General features: G+C 38.2%; 1 pseudogene; it reads left to right on the forward strand.

Moving 5' to 3' along the window:
* The first annotated feature begins 13346 nt into the window (after nucleotides 1-13346).
* On the forward strand, nucleotides 13347-13445 carry LOC132305620 (small nucleolar RNA R71; annotated as a pseudogene).
* The last annotated feature ends 3794 nt before the right edge of the window (nucleotides 13446-17239 follow it).

Below are 17239 nucleotides of genomic sequence, written 5' to 3' on the forward strand. Positions count from 1 at the left end.
GCTCCTTGTTGATGAAGAACTCCAATGGTGTCTCTAGCCTCCTCCTCCTCTAAGCTTGCTCTCCAAGAGATGATATGAAAATAAAATTGGCTCCCTATATAAAAAGTAATCCTTATCCTTATATAGGTAGGTCAAAATGACACCCAAAATGAGTTGGGGTCGTGCACACAATATTCTCTAATGATTGGATAAAGGATAACTTTCAATGAGATTGAATTTTAACTTTTTCGCACTGGAGGAAGTTCGATCGATCGAACGTTGGTCTTGGATCGATCGAACTGGCTAAGATCTATCGAACTTAGGCTGGATCGATCCAACTGGCTAAGCTTTTTGGAAAAAGACAAATCCGAGATATTTTGGGAGATATTTATGGGAAAAGGACAAAAGTAGTTAGTGGGTGGTACAACTGTGGATAGGATCAATTATTTAAATAAGGATAAAGGTGTTCGATCGATTGAAGGATGGTGTTGGATCGATCGAACTTTTGGACATTATGCTTTTGGGCCAAGTCTTGGATCTATCTTGAAGTGCTGAGATCGATCATTGTTCGATCGATCGAACCTTGAACTTAGATCGATCGAACTTTGCTGCTTCCCACCTTTGGCTTCATTTGCTTTCTTCTTTTTCCACTTTGCTCCTTTCTTTGTTTAATCTCAGAATTGCTTCAATTAAGCTCTTATTTGTCTGAGTTAGCTTATTTTCGGGATAAGTGCCTGAAAATGGAAATAATACGAAATCAATCTAAAACTGTAAAGTAAGATAGATAAAGGCGCTAGAATGCTCAAGCTTAAGAGGTTTAAATACGCACTTTTCAGCGCTCATCACACCCCCAAACTTAAATATTGCTAGTCCCTAGCAATGAACTAAAAAGTAAAGGAATGAAATGAACAACTATACAACTATGAACTAGAAAATAATAAATGGATAACGCCACTTTCGTAGGGAGCACGTTTGCACTTAGCATATGCAACAAGCCTTTTAAACCCTTAGGTTACCCCTAGTGGACGAGTGATGTAACGACCAGGGTTTTGATTCAACCCGGTACTACAGTGATGAGCCAAATATTGACCCGTTAATGGATCCAGATGCGGAAGCAAAACAAAGACAAGGGTATGAAAACCCTACCGAAGGAAGGACCAAGGGTAAAATGGTCATTTTACCCTAAGAGGAAGGAATTTGACTTTCAACAAGTAAAATTAGATTAAAAACATCTAAAACCATCCTTTGGTAACTTCACATAAAGTCCCAAGGCCAAAGGAAGAGAAATCCCAGATGAACCCTATCCCGGTTCGAACCAAATCCGACACCCTCTCACTAAAATAAGGATATATTGAGATAGGAAAAGAATATAATGTTGAAATTGGTACCATTGGAAAGCTTACTTCGACACGGTCAGTTTAGACTTAAGAACGGACCAATTCTGAGTTGAAACGAAGAAGTTACATCAGTTTAAAGTTTGAAGTCCAAAACTGAAAAACTCTAGAAGACTTGAACCGGTTCAACATTTCTTGAAACGGTTCAACTTTGGCAGAATGCCCAAAGCTGAACAAAAATGACCCTTGACCTAGTTCAGCAATTCCTAAACCAGTTCAACCCACCCAGGTTGCAGAAAAACAACAGAAACAGTAAAAATGCAGAAAATTGAGTTTGGAGCGCGGTTTTCGTGACCAAGATGACATTTTTCAGAAAAATGTCGTGAAGAAAATCCCCCTCAAATCACATTTTCTATGTGATGGAGTAGAGAACGGAATTTATTTCCCAAAGGAAATTTCCAAAATGCCCTTGGGCCGAGTTTTTCAACAAAAAGGTGAAATGAGTCCATAAGAGGCTCAAAACACAAACGAAAGGGTTTTTCATGGAAACGATCATTCACGCAAACGTAAATGATGATTTTGAGTGTGCTGGAATGGTCCGCGGCTCCTGAAAATGGCCGAGTCAAAATTCGATCCCCCAACGGCCAAAAAGGCGAAAATTAACTTGAAATGAGAAAATTGAAAACCAAAATCAACAAATGACTTCAAATGAATGTTTGGCCCTTGGCCACACTTCATACATATGAAATAGGTCCTAGTGGATGTGCTGTAACACACGTCACGCCACCCGATTTGAAAATGAACCCTTAAAGGCTCGAATTCTACTATTTAGCCCCAAAAATGCAATATGTGAAACAAGAATACAAAAGTGGAAACAAAATGGTGTTTGACCCTTGGTCATACCTCATACATGGTAAATGAAAGGCAAATAATGAATTTCATACACTATGCACACTCCAGTGCAAAAATGACATGTTGAAACCCTAATTTCATACTTTTCTCATTAAGAGCAAGATTCAACATTTATGTGCATACATGGATTTCAAGTGAAATTTGGCCCTTGGCCACATATCATATGCATCAAATGAACATAAAAAAATGTGCTTAGGCACACGCTACAAGTCTTAAGGCAAAAATAACATTTTTGACCTAACTATAAATTACAACTTTAAAAGTAAAAATCAGATATGCTAACACTTGCATGTGAATAAGAATGCTTTAAAAAGAAACTCCAAGTCTCCAAACCACCCAAGGAATGCTAAGCATCACAAACCAAGTCTTCGTACCTGAAATATGCCCCAGTAACTTTGGGTGAGCAACATAAGGCTACTCGTAGGGAATAAGCATGCATCGACCTAACGTTTTATAATTTATCACCTTAAGGTGAAACATGTTAAGAAGGCTCATATCACCTAATGTCTATGTCACAATGAGACTCAGGAAGCATCCTAAGTTATCCTAGAGTACTAACAACAAGAATCATGATATATACTCATATGAAACAAGTCAAGATTTGGGACAACCCAAGAATACGACAAGAAGCATATTTGGAATCAAGAACTAGGCATAATATCTACATTAATGACAAGATTAGAACATTCTAATTTACACGATTGGAGTTATACAAGGAATCAAGAACAAGGCATAATATCTATGCAAATAACAAGATTGGGATAATCCAATTAGCAAGACAAGAGTTATACACGAAATCAGGAACAAGGCATAATATCTATGCAAATAACAAGGATGGAATATTCCATGAAACACGAAAAGAGTTATACATGAATCAAGAACAAGGCATAATATCTATGCAAGTAAACAGGATTGGAGCATTTCACATACACGACAAGTTTAAATCTTCAAGGAATAGCAACTTGAAATTTAAAGAGAGTGAAATCAACCAATGTGGGAACTCGGATATTGCCTGGATTAAAACCGTACTCTTGAGATCACTTTAGGGCTACTAACCCATGGGTACTTTTCCCCTAGTGTGCACTATAGTATAGGAGGACATTCCCCCGTACTAGGATCGAGTCCTAGCCATGTCAATTCTTGATTGATATCTCCAAGTCCCAAAATCAACAAGTTGTGCAACAAAGATTGTATCAAATACAAGAAATGCATTAACCACGTTTCATGCACAACCAAGATTTTGGAACACATAAGTCATGCCCTAAGTTCATCAACTAACATGGCATGTGAAAATGTCAAGAATTCATAGTGTGCATCTATATAGACTAGAAACAAGATATATAGCACATGAAATTCATTGAAATAGATATACCACAAGTATAAGATACATGGTTCAATTACTTATCAAATAACACACGTGTAATTGAAACATCTCAAGACAAATGTGCAAGTCTATGAAGTACACTAATGAAGCCAAGATACAAAGGGGTCACGATACTTGATAAAAAGATATAAGGAGTCATGATTAAACCGATGGAAGCATAAACGGAGATTTAATCTACTTAAGGGATTAAATTATTAAGATTACAAGACAAGTCCAAGTATTCTATGAATAAGGCATGTCAAGGATCATGTCAAGGACAAGTTCAATATCATGTTACAAGGTTATTTCATACAAGACACAACCATGTGAATTTAATTCCATACAAGGAAGATAATTAAATGTAAGTTTCAAAACTTATCCGATTATTCTCAAATGGATACTCGTGAAGGAACTCGTCAAGAAAATCATGAATACAAGGTTAGAAACTTAATCTAGCTCATGGAACCATTGAGTGGATTTTAATTAATTCCTTTAATTAAAATCTCTAGATTTTGAAACTTATCCAATTAATCTCAAATTAATATATGTTATACAACATGTCAAGACTTGATTTAAGGACACGATACGAGTACATTCCATGCAATGAACGGCCATGAGTATTAAACTCTACTACTAGAAAAATAATAAATGATAGATTTCAAAACCTAATCAAATATTCTAAATCAAATATATGTGAAACTACATACCATGCACATCATGAATACCAAGTCGGAATTTCAATGGAGTGAATAGTACACTAGGAATAAATTAATTAATCAATTAATTACTTATTCTCTAGATTTTAAAACATCTCCGTTTTTTCTCAAATTAATCTGTGTTGAAGAGCATGCTAGGGCCTAATTTAATATGCTAACACATATCGATTTCAAGTTAATTAAGGCCATGTGAATTAATCTTTCATTCAAGATAAATATTAAATAAAAGCTTTAATACTTATTCAAATGTTCTAAATTTAATACATGACAATGAACATATCAAGGGGTAATATAATATCATGCTACATGTTTAAACCAAGTCATGAGCAACCGGGAAAATCAGATCCCGTACAAGAAAAATAAATAATAAAATCTCTAGATTTCATATTTAAGCATGTAACCAAGTTGTATAAGCATCAATATCATGCTATAAAACAAGAATTAAACCTAGAACATCCCCTACCTCGATTTGAGATGAAAACTTCAAAGGCCCACCAAAATAAAAGTGCTCCGAATTCGACGATACCGAGAGGTTTTGTCGGAGACAACACCGTGAACAAGAATCTGCAAGAAGCCCCATGAAAATCTCAACTTGACTCCAAACCCGACTCGAAAAATCGTCGGAAATGGATTCTAATAAAGGCATAAGATGCGTGGCGTCAAGACAAGCATTAAACGTTAAGGCCGAAGACTTTTCATCAAAGAAAAGTGAATCAAAAGAGGAGAGAGAAGGTGGTAGCCATGGGAGGGAGCTTGGCCGGCCATGGGAGAGGAAGAAGAAGAGGAAAATTCTGATTTTTCTCTTTGAGTCCCCTATTTATAGAAAAACCCTAAAAGTGCCCCGAAAGGGCCCCGCCGGGTCTGGAAAAGTGGATTTTGAGTAGAAGTGCTCAAACGGAAAAACTCTGTGAACAAAAAAGATTCCAAATGAGAAAATATGAATAATGGAAGAAACGGCGTCAAAAACCGAGTCCCGAGCAGAAAGTTATGCCCCGAACAAGTTCGGCGCTAATTGGGTCCAGAAATTCTGAAACTGGAGAAAAATGACCAGAACGGAATTCTAAGAGTCCACGACTCGACAAAATGTGAAAATGAATCCCATACAAGGATTCAGGCTCCAGACGAGATATTTTTGTCAAAACTTTCTTTAATTGCACAATGACCCCTACAAAAGTGTTAACTGTACTAATGCCCCAGAATGCAATATCTTCCAAAAATATTTTCTTAGATACTCCTGAAATAAAATATCTTCAAAAGATATTTATGAAAAGCAATCGAAGAAAAGAAAATAATTCCAAATAACTATGCATCCATGCCCTTATGGACACCGGGAGCAACCTGAGTACTTTCTTGAAAAAGTGAAGATATGTATTTCGTGGAAACCACGCAAGATCAAGATATGTGAAGTCAAAAACTAACTCCAAGCATGAAAAGTGAGGTTGTGCCAAAAACTGACAAACGGGAATAAGACAGAATAGGGAAAAAGACGAAATAGTGCATAGTGTCCAAAAAGTGAAAATGCAGAAATGACTCGATCCTCAAAAGAAGTTGTTAATTCACGGAAAAGAGTCTCAGAAATCATTTCCAAGCACTCGAGACGACACTAAGCTACAAGAAATAGAGTTCAGAAAGGAAAATTAAACGAAAAAAAATTCATTCGTAAAATTTCAGGAAAAAGGAAAAGAAGGTAAATGACCGGGTCGTTACAAGTGAAGTCTCGTGAGGGTTTCCAGAAATGGTACCTATAAACATTAAGCTCATTCTTTCAAAAAAGGCACCAATATTGCAAACAAGCATAGGGAGAAAACTACCTCAAGTATGCAATCTTTCAAACTTTTCCAAGCAATCTCCCAAAATTTCACTATCAAGCAAACAAATATGGTCCTCCACACATCAAGAAAATGATCATGCAAATCAAAACAACTCTAGAATCCTTTTGAGTGGACCGGCATCAAATGTGTTGCTATCTTAGCCAATTAAAGAATTAATCACATCCTTACCCTCAAACTAGCACACAAATCTAGTACCGATCATCAAGACAAAAAGTGGACATTTTATTAAAGCTTTATTCATCTAGGTGCGCTTATTCTTTTCACTCAATTTTTTTTATTTTTTTTTATTTTTTATTTTTTTTATTTTTAGGATTAAAGATGGAAGCATGGTGCAATGTGTTGATCTATTAAGCTTTCTAGTGATTCATGAGGTCGAGTGTTAGGTCAATGACTCCCAAACCAGACGGCTTTAAGGCATTAGGCATTCAAATACCCCTACGGACTTACAAGCTCAAATCAACTACCTTCTAATCATTTCCCACTTCTCACTTTTTGGGAGAAGTCCTCACTTTTTACTACTTTTGCAGCCTTTTTTTTTTTTTTTTTTAATTCAATTATTAACATAGAGTTTCGGCCCTCTACCTTTCGGCGCGAGAAGTTCAGTGCTTGATGAGGTTAGAATCCCGGCTACTTAGTGAAAAGGGATTGTTATCCACCTTTATCAAGAATGAAAGCTTTCAATGCACTACTAGTCCAATTGGGATATAACCAATTCAATAATCAACAAAGCATGTACCCCACAAATGAATGCTAGTGTGCGCCTGTGCTAGTGTAGAATCCTAGAATGAATCTCAAAGCAATTACAAAATCAGGATGATGTGGACCACAAGTGTAACCAAGATATCAATTTTTCAAAAAATTTACTCCTAAATGGCATTCATAAGGCATACAAGGAGTATTGGACTCTCAAGTCAAGCAATTTTTAAATTTTAAACAATATAGTCCTCAAAAAATCAAAATCATAGCTAGATATGGACAAATTATAGAATTATCCCTCAAATACACAAGTAATGCTCAAAATTTTGAATTTAAAACTAACACTGTAAAGCACCATTCCCCCCCAAACTTAAATGGCACAATGTCCTCAATGTGCAAAGAGAATAAAGGAAAGAGTATACCAGTGCAATTAAGCAAGAATGATCAGGACTGAAGTATCCGAAGTGGGTGACATGGCCCCCCCAAACTTGGGATGAACTGTGGTCCTGAAAATTGGCACTTGGATAAACTCATCAGATAACAAAATGGGATAATCAGTGCATAGTGGACATGCAAGTGTAAATGGGATAAACAGATAAAAAAATGAGAGAGGTATAAGGGTGGTCCTGAAAATTGGGTAGCACTCTCTCACTGAAGTCACTGTGATGCACCTGATGGAGTCAAATATATAGATATGAGAATATAATCATATGACATCCATAGCAAAAATAGATATATAAAATAGATAAAGTGCAGGTACAACAAAAATATCAAAGCCGACAGACCGGCTGTAAAAATAATAATGTACAGTGACAAAAGTAAAGTATCAAAAGGAGAGAGGGATCATGAGATAGAAGGGACTGGGAGCTCAGGAGGATGAGGTAGGATGGGCAGGTCTGGCTCCGCGGATGTCTCTGGATAGATCTCTGAACATGGTCGCGACATCCGTGCGGAAGGCAGCAAAATCAGCTCTGTGGGCTGTGAGGTCAGCTCGGATGGCAACAACAGCATCCTCAAGCGTTTGCAGACGTACTCCAAAGCCGGGGGTCATATCTGGAGCCTCAGGCATAGATGAATCAGAAGAAAGCTCTTGAGTCTGCTCCTGCTCATGAATGGGCGACCTGGCTGGAGAGTCTTGCTCTGCGTCGTCTGCAGGGCGCTCTAAGTCTATATCTAAATGCTCGGCAGTTGGATTGACTGGTGCGTTATCCGCTACGGGAGTTGCTGCTGCTGCATCTGCTGGTGCCTGTGCCTGTGCCTCCTCTAGCTCTAACTCTGCTGCATCCATTACCGCGTGGTCCTACAGTCTGGTAATAATGGAGCGGTAGCTCTTATTCCAGTCCTTCTTGAGGAAGTGATAGGAACCTCTCTCGGGGTGCTCCCGAGGATGGATGGGGTAACGTTGGTCTATGAGAATCTGGGTGATGAGGTGGCTGAATGGAAGAGACTTAGCCCGTTTGGGCGTTTCCTTGCTAATGTACTTGTCATACAGCTTCTTCATCACGCTCCAGATGAACACGGGAATGGACACTCAGTGCGAGGTGTAGAAGGAGTAAAGGACTGTAAGATAATCGCCCCTCCTCTAAATCTTGTGCCCGGCCATGTATATGTTCCGATAGAGAACAGAATCGGTGAACCATAGGTCGTCGGGAAGGAATGTCCGGGTGGCGATGGTCTCGCCACTGGCATGGTGACTGGTGAGAAAAACTGCCATATCGGCATAGGAAAGCCTGTATAGCCTTGGATATGTGTCCTAAAGCTCCAGAGGATAGCGGTGTGGACAGCGGCAAGAGCGAGCTAAAGAGTCCACTGTGATGGTGATCGGATGGCCATCGACAGAAGTGATCATCTCGGTTGTGGTACGTGGCGATGGTTGGAGGTTCTGGTAGAACAACCGTACCAGCCGCGGATAGACCGGCTCTGTGACGGGGGTAAAAATAGCGGCCAGGCCCCTCTGAATGATATCATGGTAGGCGGATCGGGTCAGCACCGATCTAGAGAAGAAGGCCGTGTCGAACTCTGACTCATGGTCAATTGTCATATACGCATATCGAGGCGTGGGCCTATCACGCTCCAGATGAGCTGGCTGAGCAGGCTGAGCTGGTATAGGTGAATGCTCAGCCTCATGATGCGGTGGAGATGGTGATGGAGTAAAAACAGGATGAGTCGCAGAGGTGGATGGTATGTGGTCATCCTCAGCCTCATGAGATGGTGACTGAGGTGGGGTAGCCTGTGCTGGCTCCTGCTGTGCATGAGAGGGTTCTGCTGGCTCCTCTGTCTGTGGCCTAATATGTCAGGTGGGCCCATGTTACCTGTTGGCGACTGTTTTCCTCTTAACCATGGCCTGCAAAAAGAAAAAGAAAAACTTATAATGGGAGTTAGTGCCAGAATAAGAAATTTTTTAAGCATGATATAGAAACATGTATGTCAAGTAAACTAGACGAAACAAATATGACATGAATCTATACAAGTGGTAGAATATGACACATGCTAAACAATGTAAATATGAAATGCATCCAATGTGGAATATCACAGGCATTGGGCATAGATATGATAGCATGAACATAAGATATGATGAATGAAGTGTGTGTGTGAGATCTATGAAGTATGTGTGTGAGATCTGTGAAGTTTGATCGATCATAAAAAGGAGTGAGATCGATCACAAAAGTTGGATCGATCGAAAGTGAGTAAGATCAATCTCACAACTTCGATCGATCGGAGACATGAGTTTGATCGATTTTCCAAGATCGATCAGAGATACAAGTTCGATCGATCGAACTGTGTGACATTGAAAACTCAAAGGTCACAGATCTGTGACTTTGGAAGCGTGGGGCCCACACAAACGTGTTCGTGGGCCCAACAACACATCAAATCAATAAATCCCCATCACTGAACGAGGCCCAAACTCCCAATATGAGATCAAAATCTGAAAATATGCAAAATATATACACGAAGCAACACACACATATATATATGGAAATACAGTGCTTCGAAGCTCAACAATGGTGGATTTGAGCATGTAATAAGCATGGATTTAACATCTAAAGCATGGATACATGAAATCTAAGCTGAAAATCAAGCATGAGGTCACGGATCTTACCTCAAATGGATGGGAAGAGATGAGATGAAGAGAATAAGATGAAATCCAAGATCTGGAAAGATGAAGAGATGGTCGAAGCTCACTAATTTCGCCAGAAGTTCACCGAAAATGATGATGAAGATGGGTGCACAGTGGCGGCGACAAGAAGAGCTAGGGTTTGAGAGAGGGTGAGATCGATCTAAATGATCGATCTTAAGAACCCTCGATTCTATTTTTAAAAACATTCTCGACAGGGTTCGATCGATCGAACTTCAACCGAGATCGATCGAACTTTGATGAACTCTCTTCAAATTATTTTTGGATTTTTGAAATTTTTGAAAATTGCAAAATTAAAATTAAAAATTGGAATTAAAATTAAAATTGGAAAATAAAGTAAAATAAAATAAAATATTTTTGGTTTTTTTATTATTTTTGGTTTTTTTATTTTTTAATTTTAATTAAATTTAATTGAATAAACATTAATAATTAAAAATTAATTAAAATATTTTTGAATTTTTGGAAACTTTTTGAAAAATAACATAAAATGAAAATAAAATAAAAATGAAAATATTTTTGTATTTTTGAAAATTTGAAAAGTCAAAACAAAGTCAAAATACTGAAATGAAGAACTAAAATCGATCGTAACGAGAGTTCGTTCGATCGATCAGACAGAGAGCAAAAATATGCAGGTTTTTGGCTCAGAAAATTGGCTAAGTGTTGGAACTTGAAGATCGATCGAACTTGGAAGTTGGATCGTTCGAAAAACTTTCAGATCGATCTTAGAATGTTTTGATCGATCAGATAGAGAGGTGAAATATGCAAGTTGATGTAGGCTAAATTTTTTTCTAAGTGTTGAATCATGAGATTGATCGAACATAGAAGTTGGATCGATCGAAGGTGTCCTGATCAATCTAAGAGTTAGTTTGAACAATGGGACAGAGAGGTGATTTGGATGCAGGTTTCTGCTGGTTGAAAATTTTTCTAAGTGTTGGATGCAAAATGGAGTTCGATCGATCGAACTCAGGTTTGAGATCGATCGAACTATGCAGAATGCTCAATAATGACATGAAAGCTCATGCAATTCTCACCAAAGTTCCTTTCAATGCATATGAACCAAAAACAAGTATCTAGACTTCGCAAGAAATGAAAGAAAGATAGAAATGGGGGAGGAATAGGGTTTTGACATCCTACGAAATGTCGTTGCTAGTCTTTAACGTCTCTAGCAAGACATTGGGCTCTTTTAGCCTGGATCAAAGATCTTATAATGCATCGCCTCCTTCTTGGGGTGATAGATGCTTTGAACTCCACCCAACAAATGGTTCTTTGAAGAACTTATTGGATTAAGCTTAAAAGAAACCTTTGGTCCCTTGTCTATACAATCACAACCTTTGGGCTTCCATGCCCTTTCAAAGCAAGAATTTGAAACAAGATTTTGAGAATGCAAGGTTGAAGATGATCCTTTGGAAGTTTTGGTCTTATACAAAAGCTCATTTTCTTGACATTGTAGATCATGACATTTATCTACAACATTAATCTCTCCTTCATATTTGTCAAATGAATTGGGTGTGGGATTAAATATATTCAATTTCACCTTTATGTGGCCAAATGAGATCTTCATTATCCCCATCCTACAATTGATGTTGGCATTAGCGGTTGCCAAGAAAGGACGGCCAAGGATAACGGAAATTTGGCTCATAGGATTGGGGATCGGTTCTATGTCTATGACAACGAAATCAACTGGGAAGAAGAATTTGTCAATCTTTATCAAAACATCCTCAATTATACCCCTAGGCTTCTTAATGGATCGGTCGGCAAGTTGCAAAACTACCGACGTCGGTTTCAATTCACCTAGGCCCAATTTGACATAAACCGAGTATGGAAGAAGGTTAACACTTGCTCCTAAGTCAAGAAGCGCCCGATTAATTATATGATCACCAATAATGCATGATGTAGTGGGTGAACTGGGGTCCTTAAACTTTGGAAGAGTGTTATGTTGCAAAATTGAGCTTACTTGCTCGGTCAAAACCACTTTTCTTAGTGCTTGGCTCTTGTTCTTCCGCTTTTGGGTGTACAAGTTTTTCAAGAATTTGGCATAAGCCCAAATTTGCTTGATTGCATCCAATAGTGGAAGATTAACTTTCACTTGCCTAAATATTTCTATGATTTCATTGGTTTTTGCCTTTTGCTTGTCTTTTGAAATGGATCCTTTTAAGGCATCCGGAAATGGAACTTTTGGTTCAAACACTTTTCAAAATTTTCTTTTGAACTCTTTTCAACACAAGAAGTTTTCAAATCATTTTTCAACAAAACCTTTTCAACATCATTTTTCAAAATTTCTTTTTCAAACACATTTTTCAAAACTTTTTCATTTACAAGATCATGTATATGCAATGAAGGAGGAATGGGATGTGAAACGGGACGGGTGACAACTTGAGGTTGCACCGGTTTATTCTCTTCATTGGACATTCTAACTTGATTGTCCATATCCCTACCACTCCGCAAGGTAGTCACCGCATTAACATGTTCAATGGTGTGGCCTTCCGATGAGGAATGGGTTTCCATAACACATTGTTGCTTAGGTGACGCATTAATAGGCATCTTTCCCTTCTCTCTTGCATTGAGAGTGCTTGCTATTTACCCTACTTGGGTTTCTAGCTTCGCAATAGATTGAGAGTGAGAATGAAGTAATTGAGTGTTAGCCTCTAAAGTGCCCAAAGCATTCAAAACTTTTTCTTCAAATGCGGGACTTCTAGTATTACCTTGGGAATAAGATGGGTTGGGAAAATGAGAATTAGCAAATTGATTCCCTTATGATTGATAAGGTCTATAACCTTGGGATATTTGGTTTTGAAGTGGAGGTGGAATGTACTTCCCTTGAAAACTGCCTTGGGAAGGGTTTGAGCCCTCTCCTTGGTTTTTCCAAGAGAAATTCGGATGATTCCTCCAACTTGGATAATAATGATTACTATAAGGATTGTTCCCTTGGTTCACAAAAGCCGTATTAGCTTGTTCATTAGGTTCATTTTGCATTTGTCCGTGATGACAATGAGAAGTAGAATGAAGAACACTATAACAAGTCATACATGGTTAATCATGAGGATAAAGTAGGTTCATTTAGGGAATGAAGATACTTGGTTCGCCGAGTTTTGGTTAATCAAAAATTGATCAAACCTTTGAGATAAAGACTTCATTTCGGCGGTTATTTCATTTGAATGGTCGACTTGATGTAAGCCAACACTCTTCCTACCTTGTGAATTTTTACCATTCTTGGATGATAGTGTTCTATGCAAAGAATTTTCACTCATGCTCTCATAGAGACGCCACATGTCATCCTCATGCCTATCAATGTATGAGCCATCCGTGGAAGCATCAACCATACCCTTATAGTTGTCCAATAAGCTTTCAAAGAAATATTGAACTAATTGCCATTTGGGTATGTCATGATGTGGACACTTCCTAAGCAATTCATTGAAGCATTCCCATGCCTCATGAAACATTTCTCCATCCTTATGTGAAAATTCTCGAATTGAGGTTCTCATGGCATTGGTCTTAGAAACCGGATAGTACTTCTTCAAGAATTCTTGTTGCATTTCTGCCCAAAAAGTGATTGAAAAAGGCCTAAGATTGTTAAACCAATACTTTGCCTTGTCTTTTAAGGTGAATGGAAAAAGTTTGAGTCTTAAAACCTCTTTTGGCATGTCCGTATATTTTTCGGTGGAACATACTTCAAGAAACTCAACCAAATGATTGTAAGGTTCTTCACTTGGAAGTCCATGATAGTTAGGAAGCATTTGAATGGTTTGTAGCTTAATTTCATAATGATGTGCTCTAAATGGAGGCAATTGGATGCATGTAGGTGCATTATACTCGTTAGGCATATAATGGTCTCTTAAAGCAAGAGGTGGATTAGCTACTTGAGGTGCAACATGAACACCTTGGTTTTGAATTCGTTGATTGATGATGGGAGGTTATGGAGCATACATTGGCCTTGGCATTCCATATGGAACTTGGCCTTGTTGTTGTGGTAGTTGGTGAATGAATGGCCTTGGCATACCTAATGGTACTTGTACGTTCTCATTGTGCACATTGGGATGAAGGATACCTTGTTGGTTTATGTGACCAAGGTCCTCAACATGATTGTCAATATGGTCATCCATTGATAGATTGGCTCTATTTGAACTCCCTCTTCCCCTAGGATTTCTAACGATAGATTCAAGATGCAAATCAAGAGGGACAAGAGTTGGTCTCAATGAATGACGTCCATGCATGCACAATGCAAAACACAACAAACACAAAGAATGACAAACACTATGCCTTCACAACAATGCAATTAGACTTCTTCCATAAACACTTAATTCATACTCCCATGCTTTAATAACAATGATGCAAGAGAATTAAAAATAAGCCTCCACGCGGGACGACGATTTAACTAAGGGATTGAGTAAAGAAAGTCTCACAAAGGTCCTTTAGCACTTCAACTCCAAATTTAAAGCTTAGCTTAGCAAATTTTTAGAATTTTTAGCTTTTTACTTTCTTTGCTTGCTTGAATGCTTGATGGCTCCTTTGCTTGCTTTTCTCCAACAATGAACCTTGTCAAATAAGAACAACACAATAAGTAATCTAAAGAAAAATAAAAATAAAGTAAAGACACGATCAAAAGAGTACTAATCCTAATCAATTCCACAAATCCAACATTGCCAAATCTAATCAATCAAATCCCCGACAACGACGCCAAAAGCTGATGCGGTTTTGTGCCGCCCCACCACATCAAGCTTGAAGAGTGTGTGGATTTTAAGGCGAGGGCCAAGAGTTTTACATTTATAGAAGCCACTACTACCTTTCACTATAAATATAGCTAGGGCGAGTAGGGATCGTCCCAAGGGATTTGTGAGGATCGAGCAATGTTGTGGAATCGTTATTAGGGCTAGTAGGTCGAGTGAATTAAACTAAGTGATAACAAAGAATGCAATTAAGAGTAAGTAAGAGAGAGAGAGATCTTGGGGTTTAGAGTTGCCACCAAGCAATGCATTTCTATACCAATGACAAGTGATTAATGAGGGCAAATGTTGTGTTGCAATATTGGTGTGTGTGTGTTTGGTTGATTCAACAAGCAAGGATGACTAGTTAAGCATGTATTGTCTAAACAACATGTGAAAGGCACAGTATATCTAAGCAATGAAGTATATATTATCTAAACAACATGTGAAAGACACAATAGATCAAAACAAGTCATTAATCCTTTCATTAAGCTCACAACCGAAATACAACACAAGGATAGAGACATATGCTACTTGCATTCAAAAGCTTGGAATATCAAACAACAAGCATGTATTGTTTTCCCATTTAACACTACACTATAACTACACTACATCTATACTACTAGTATAAAAATAAACTAGGGGAGATGCACAATCCATCAAGGAATAAGTATGAACCATCAAGAGAATCACAAGAGTATTCCTTTAAGCACTATGTTTTGACAATCTCCAAATCTATAGCATCAATACACATAGACATGCATCAATAACACAAAATCTAGAGACAAGCACATGAACATCTATTCTAGCATACATAGACATATGGATAGAATAAAATGGTCAATTGGAAGCTTTAAACTACATAAATCATTGAATAAGCAAGATCTATATATATAAAGGTGTCAAAACATTAATTACAACACTAATCCCTCAATAATACACAAGATTAAGATATATAAAGCATGCTTGGGGCTAACTCTAGCCCCAAGAGGATGTCTAGCCACTCATAGTGATGTTGCTCCAACCCTCAAGGGCTAACTCCATGGTGGAAATCTACTCCTTGTTGATGAAGAACTCCAATGGTGTCTCTAGCCTCCTCCTCCTCTAAGCTTGCTCTCCAAGAGATGATATGAAAATAAAATTGGCTCCCTATGTAAAAAGTAATCCTTATCCTTATATAGGTAGGTCAAAATGACACCCAAAATGAGCTGGGGTCATCCACACAATATTCTCTAATGATTAGATAAAGGACAACTTTCAATGAGATGGAATTTTAACTTTTTCGCACTGGAGGAAGTTCGATCGATTGAACCTTGGTTTTGGATCGATCGAATTGGCTGAGATCTATCAAACTTAGGCTGGATCGATCCAACTGGCTAAGCTTTTTAGAAAAAGACAAATCCGAGATATTTTGGGAGATATTTATGGGAAAAGGACAAAAGTGGTTAGTGGGTGGTACAGTTGTGGATAGGATCAATTATTTGAATAAGGACAAAAGTGTTCGATCGATCGAAGGATGGTGTTGGATCGATCAAACTTTTGGACTTTATACTTTTGGGCTAAGGCTTGGATCTATCTTGAAGTGCTGAGATCGATCATTGTTCGATTGATCGAACCTTGAACTTGGATCGATCGAACTTTGTTGCTTCCAACCTTTGGCTTCATTTTCTTTTTTCTTTCTCCACTTTGCTTCTTTCTTTGTTTAATCCCAGAATTGCTTCAATTAAGCTCTTATTTGGCTGAGTTAGCTTATTTTTGGGATAAGTGCCTGAAAATGAAAATAATACGAAATCAATCTAAAACGATAAAGTAAGATAGATAAAGGTGCTAGAATGCTCAAGATTAAGGGGTTTAAATACGCACTTTTCAGCGCTTATCAACAACCAAGCACTTCAGTGACCCCATGCTACCTGCCTTATCATATAATCCTACACTACTCTGCCAAAACTAACCGCTTACACCACCCTAGACTCACAGAGCCCAACAAATCCCCTTAACAATCATAACCAACACGTTTCCCTAAATTGTACCAGAATACCCGAAATATACGTCTATGATCGCTAGACCATGCTCAAGACTCTGCCAATCCTAGTTACACCAAACGTGACCTAAGTCGTGAACCCGAACCTCCTAAGGTCATACCTTTCCCCCACGAAAACTCCATCTCATATACCTGACCTCCACGGTCACAAGAACCCATAAACCAATGCATGAAACTCACATACAACATAAACACCGTGCCACCACACTAAAATATAACAAGAAGGTCAAAATGACCACATACTGGATAGCTCAATCCATTTGCTAGAAGTCCACATTGTTCATTTGATAAGAACTAGCACCTACCCAACAGTTCTGGAGCAACCAAGCTCCTCGTCTACCCAGTTCAAAACTGACACAACCATCTATGTCGCTACAAGTGCTCTACCATACTAGCAACCATCCCGTGCTCAACTGCATACTCATATACATGCATACATATGTATATAATAACTGGAACATATACCTTGACACAACCGTGTCCTATCACATTAATTTAAACAACGTGTCCATTAAATCATTATGTGAAAT

Source organism: Cornus florida, unplaced genomic scaffold (assembly GCF_030987335.1).
Source record: "Cornus florida cultivar Cherokee Brave unplaced genomic scaffold, ASM3098733v1 CherokeeBrave_3.0.0_Hap2_Chr04, whole genome shotgun sequence".
Classification (NCBI taxonomy): domain Eukaryota; kingdom Viridiplantae; phylum Streptophyta; class Magnoliopsida; order Cornales; family Cornaceae; genus Cornus; species Cornus florida.